Here is a 6,623-nt window from a genome sequence, read left to right as displayed (position 1 = left end):
GGTTATCATGATTCATAGATGCAAACGTCTCAGTTTCCTTATCCACATGAAGAACATCTGGATGTCTCTGTGAGCACTGTTTGCACACCATTCTTTTCTTGCAAGTCTTGCTAAGATGACCTTGAGTTAAGCAACCAAAGCATAGCCCTTTTGTCTTTAAAAATTCAACACGCTTGTTGTGAGTTAGCTCTTTAAACTTGGTGCATGACTCAAACGTGTGAGTTCTTTGGCAGAAAATACATGGTACTTCAAAAGCATTAACTGTCTTCAGTTGGTTAACTGGCCTTGGCTTTACCTCTGCACTTTTCCTTTGCACTGACACACCTGTTGCAAAGCTGCTTCCTTTAATTCCAGCTTTGCCGTATTTTCCCTTTTCTCCACTTTTCTCAGACGGAGATCTGCGATTGTCGTGGAGTTCTCCAAAGAGTGGATCTAAAGCTATTTTTGCTTGACGATCAATGAATTTAACAAGGTTGGCAAATCTTGCTCTGTGTCCTGAGCTTTCTTTAATTTCAAATGCTGCGTTGCGCCATCTTTCCCTCATTTTGTATGGCAATTTGGACACCACTATTCGCATGTTTGTGGGGTTATCCATTTCCTCCATAAACTCCACATCTTCCATTGTGTTACAACAGCCAGTCAAGAACACAGCATAAGCATTTAGTGCTTTCCCATCTTCAGACTTGATCTGTGGCCATTTCAGGGCTTTATCAATATAAGCACTGGCTATCAGTAGCTCATCCCCATAATGTTTCTGAAGCAGTCTTTTTGCTTCCTTGAACCCTCTGTTCGGTGGCATGTGTTCACAGCTACACACAAGCGCCTGAGGCTCTCCTACAGTAAACTGCTGCAAGTAGTACAACTTGTCGGGATCGTTATCGGTTCTCTGCTCAATGGCTTGCTCAAAGGCTCTCATAAAGGACCTGTAAGTAAGTGGATCCCCTTTGAAAACTGGAACATCTTTAATTGGCAGCTGAGCCTGTTTCTGATGATTCACTAACATTTCTGTGATCATATTTTGCTTCTGCATTACTTGCAAAATGCCATCGCTGTTTCTATCAGTCTGTTGCCTGTCGTTACTGTCTGTGTATCTCGGCCTTGCAACTTGTGTATTTGTTAACTGCAGCGACTCCAAAGCATTCTTAGCTCCAGAAGCTGGTCTGTTAGACATGGGATGAGATCTCCGCTCTGACAAATGAGAATGAATATAGCTATTCATACCATCGTCTGATCTTTCATACTCCTTTAATATTCTTACTTGAGCTCTCTTTTCCGCAATAGCTGCTTCTAAAGTCAACCTTTCCAGCTTGGCTTTAATGCGTGCTTCTTCCATTTCAAGTTCCTGTTTCTTTTGTAAAACTGCAGCACGTTCCATTAGTCCAGCCAGCTTTGCTTCTTCTGTAACACAAACTGATGATCTGGCAGACATTACAGATAAATGTCCAATAGAACTCCCTTTTTTGCCTGCTTTGATAGCACCAATCCCTATTTGTGATGCACTATCTTCAGGGCCCACTTCGTCATTTACTACATCTGCTGCCCTCACACCGTCATCATCAGCTGTTTTATCCTCTTCGCTTTTTTTGCTTTCATTCACAGCACTCATCCATTTTTCAGCTTCTTCCATAAACTCTCTTATGGTCAGCATTTTAGGTTCGACCCAAGTATTTAAATCTGCATCCCTTTCTTCATCAGACAAAAGCTCTCCTATTTGCTTAGTGAGGTCCTCAAACTCCACAACCAGAGCAGATAAATCTTTATCCATGACATCCTGCACCTTCTGTTTATTGCCAGCATCACTCATCCAACTCTCTATCTCTCTCTTCTTACCCGTTATTTGAGCTAACACTCCTCTTCTTACTCCAATAAGCCTGTGCAATTTATTTTCCAATGCTCTCTCTGTTAACTTGCTTGCTCTTTTAGTTTCCATTTCACCAGCATCAGTTACTCCTTTACCTTCAGCCATCATGTAAACAAGGCACTGTGTAAGTCGTGCACACGTTCCAAATCCCACTGCTCACAGAAGCATACGCATCACAACTTCCAAATACACAGACTTCAATGGCTCTTTGCGAGGCAAGCTATCATTACCAGCATGTAGAAAACCGGAGCAGCTAACAGACGAATCCAGTTAGCACTTAACGTCACTCACTTTAAAGCGTGCGACAGTCTGTCAGAGAGCCCGTTCTTAAAAGGCAATACATTCCCGATCTTTCCGTTACCTTTTCCAATGCTCTTCTATCCTTCACGTGTTACGGCAACCGCGCTCGCTGTTTTATACGGCGCGATCCATCGGATATCCCTTCCTGCCGCTCGTGCTGCGCTCTTAGCGTCCCTCTCTCCTTCGTAGTTTGAGCAGTTTTTCTACTAATGTAGCGGCGTTTCTTCTGTTTTCTCAATGCCGCCTCTGGGCTGCTAGCACAGAAACTTGATCCTGACGCGTATGACAGTGGACTTTGCTTTTGTTTTCAAACGTTTATTTTGTAATTATCACACCATAGTCACACGGTAGAAAAACTGTTTTTGCTCCCGTCCCTAATGCAGCCCTCTAAACCTTCCCCCACCTGACGTCACTCATTAAATTAAAAGGAGCAGCATTAACACCAGTCAAATGCACATTTACAAATCTTTATGCATCATGTTTTAATTATTCAGGAACTAGAAGTGAGTAATAAACTTTGACTAAACCTTATATCAAACTTCTTATAAATCGGCTCTTACACCGAGTCTACGCTCACCTGGATAAGCCGGCCAGCACTGTGAGGGTCATGTTCTTTGACTTCTCAAGTGCATTCAACACCATTCAGCCTGCTCTTCTGGGTGATAAGTTGACAGCGATGCAGGTAGATGTCCCCCTTGTGTCCTGGATTGTTGACTACCTGACTGGCAGACCACAGTATGTACGCCTGCAGCACTGTGTGTCTGACAGAGTAGTTACCAACACTGGAGCCCCACAAGGGACGGTCCTCTCTCCCTTCCTCTTCACCCTCTACACCACAGATTTCAGCTACTGCTCAGAGACCTGCCATCTTCAAAAGTTTTCTGATGACTCTGCAATAGTTGGATGTATCAGCAGGGGTGATGAGGATGAGTACAGCAGGACAGTGAAGGACTTTGTCACATGGTGCAAGCGGAACCATCTAGAGCTCAACGTGACAAAGACAAAGGAACTGGTGGTGGACTTGAGGAAAGACAAGGCACCGGTGGCCCCTATGTCCATCGGAGGGGTCAGTGTGGACACCGTAGAGGACTACAAATATCTGGGAGTACACATTAACAACAAACTGGACTGGGCTAAGAACACTGATGCCCTATACAGGAAGGGCCAAAGTCGCCTCTATTTTCTGAGACGCCTGAGGTCCTTCAACATCTGCCGGACTATGCTCAGGATCTTCTATGAGTCTGTGGTGGCGAGTGCCATCCTCTATGCTGTTGCATGCTGGGGCAGCAGACTGAGGGCGGCAGACGCCAACAGACTCAATAAACTGATCCACAAAGCCAGTGATGTGGTGGGAGTGGAGCTGGATTCGCTTATGGCAGTGTCGGAGAGGAGGATGCTGTCTAAGCTGCAGGCCATTATGAACAATGGCTCCCACCCACTCTACAACACAGTGATGGGACACAGGAGCACATTCAGTGCAAGACTCATCCCACCAAAATGCACCACAGAGCGCCACAGGAGGTCATTTCTACCTGTGGCCATCAGACTCTATAACTCCTCCCTTAATAGGTGACATTGTGGTTCATCAGTGTCATTCACTTATCAGTATTCAATTGTACATAAAATTGTTTAAATTTCCATATACATTGTACATACACTATATACATTGTACATTGTACATACACTTATACATTGTACAAAAAGGACTGTGCATATATATATAATGACACCTATTTAAAAATTTTTGCACTCACAATTTTCATATGTGTATAGATTTAGATGTGTATATAGTCAAAATATCTCTTTAGGCTTTATACTTTTATGCCTTTAGTGTATGTTATTGTGTTTTAGGTTTACTCGTTTAAATGAAACGGTTGCAGCTGTAACAATAGTAATTTCCCTTTGGGATCAATAAAGTATTCTGATTCTGATTCTGATTCTGATTCTGAAAATGCAAAGCACTGCACAATAATGGCAGGAAAACAATTCTAATAGCAAATTAAATTAACACCAGAACACAGAAAACCAGCATGAACAAACATAATGAATAATAATTGCATAATTTGATATTACCAAATATTAACTCAAAATATGTCTATACTGCATTTTTTTGCCATCAGTGACATTTTATGTCTCTCTGAAGATTCCCTCTCTCTCAGTCTTATAGTCTGTGGTCTCCACTGTATCATTTCAACAAGTGTTTAGATGCAAACGTCCATCAATTTGATCACTGACATCTGGTAGGATGTGTCCTAATAATGATCTCCATTGTTGACAGCCTTGATTTACATTGAAATAAGTCACTTATAAGACCTGATACCGCAGCTATGATTGCCACAGAGCAGTGGCATCTTTTCTATCACTGGTCACTTGGTGAGTCCCTGTTTGCAGAGTCAGTATCATCAAATTAAACTAAATTTAAGCCAGTTTTCATATGCATTCATTTTCATATTTTTGTCTTTAAGTGTGACTTTATTTGCAGAAACCATTTTCAGCTCAGAGAAAACCTCTCATCTCCTTTAACTGTGTGATTACTGAGCAAAGAAAACAAATTCAGCTTCTCCTTTTGGTTTTAAACAACACCTAAAAACATTTCCTGTTCACCTCTTTTCTGACACGTCAATAAATGAAGCTTATTGCCGAGGTCAGTAACGTAGAGCTGTTATCTCTCGTCTGCCTACTTTCTGGGTGTTTGTCCAGTAGTCTGTTCTTTACATCACTTCAATTTTCCCACGCTGTCAAACTCCATACTATCAAATCAGCCTCCATTCTTTGTCCTTTAAATCTATCATCTCATCTAACCCTGTGACCAATGAACTAAACTAAACCAATAAGCGCGTCAGCTTCTTCTCTATAAAACCACATAAAAACACTTCCTGCTCAGCTCTTTTCTCACAGACAAATCATTGCAGCTCGCAAGAACACACCATCTTTCCCCTTTGACGAGCTCAACACAGCTTCATCATGACCGATTGTGGAAGAGAGCTTATAGGTTTGGTCCATCAATGGCTATCCAGGGAGCATCCTCACCTGTGTTCTTCCCACGTGGAAAGTCACAGCTCAGGTCACCTGGGAGGGGTTTGTGGAAGTGCTGTGTGAGCAAGAGGACAGGCCAGATGCTGTGCAAATTACATGATTCTCATCTGGCCTTACCTTAAGACCTGCAGGCTGCCAGGGTGCTCACAACCATTGCTATCATTGTTGGGGCCTTTGGGATCCTGTTTGGTGTTGTGGGAGTAACTGCAAGAACGTTGTGTCAGATAGGGGGAAAAAGAGCAAAGCATCTGGAGACATTTTCATCATTGAGCTCATACCTGTTTCCTGGCTCACCAACAACATGAGCAGTGAATTCTGCAGTCCTCTTCAACTCATCTCTCAGAAGAGGGAACACGGAGCCTCCATTTTCATTGTCTGTGGGGCTGCTGATCGTGGGAGGAGGCTTCCTCTGCAGCTCCTGTCCCCGAAGGGCTGAGACTGACTATGAGGTTAATTAGTCAAACCATTGCTCTGTGTTTATGTAAACTAAGGCTTACATTTAGACATCTGACAGTCTGTTGTAGACAAGACAAAAATTTAAGAAGAAGAAGAAGAATAAGAAGAAACAGCCTTTATTGTCCCACAGAGGGGAAATTTGGGTGTAACAGCAGCCGCAGTTATTATAAATATAAATAAAGATATAATAATTCACACTATTAAGAAAAGAATATATATAAAATCAACAAACAATATTAACCTTAATACTACTAATAATAACACTATATACAATGTACATGATGTGCCTGTGTGTTGAACCTTAACAGGCCGGACTATTTACAGTATATTATATATTATCCTACATTGTGTAGGCTATTGTGGTTTTTGTTGGGAGCAGTGATGGTTATAAAGTCTTACAGCTGCTGGGAGGAAGGATCTGCGGTAACGCTCCTTTGTGCATTTAGGATGCAGCAGTCTGTCACTGAAGGAGCTTTCCAGCTCAGCAACAGTTTCATGCATGGGATGGGAGACCTTGTCCATCAGTGATGTTATTTTGGTCAGAGTCCTTCTGTCTCCCACCACCTGCACTGAGTCGAGAGGACATCCTAGGACAGAGCTGGCTTTCCTGATGAGCTTGTCTATCCTCTTCCTCTCAGCTGTAGACAAGCTGCTGCTCCAACATACTGCTGCATAGAAGATGGCTGATGCCACCACAGAGTCATAGAAGGTCTTCAGGAGTGTCCCCTGTACTCCAAAAGACCTCAGCCTTCTCAGCAGGTAGAGTCTGCTCTGACCCTTCCTGTAGAGCGCATCAGTGTTATGAGTCCAGTCCAGTTTATTGTTTAGGTGAACACCCAGGTACTTATAAGAGTCCACTATCTCAATGTCCACTCCCTGGATGTTCACCGGTGTCCGTGTGGTGGGTCTGCGCCTGCGGAAATCCACCACCAGCTCCTTGGTTTTAGCGGCGTTGATCCGGCGGTGGTTC

This window comes from Archocentrus centrarchus, unplaced genomic scaffold, assembly GCF_007364275.1.
Source record: "Archocentrus centrarchus isolate MPI-CPG fArcCen1 unplaced genomic scaffold, fArcCen1 scaffold_87_ctg1, whole genome shotgun sequence".
NCBI classification, from domain to species: domain Eukaryota; kingdom Metazoa; phylum Chordata; class Actinopteri; order Cichliformes; family Cichlidae; genus Archocentrus; species Archocentrus centrarchus.
The sequence above is the reverse complement of the archived record's forward strand: the minus strand, read 5'-3'. Positions refer to the sequence as shown.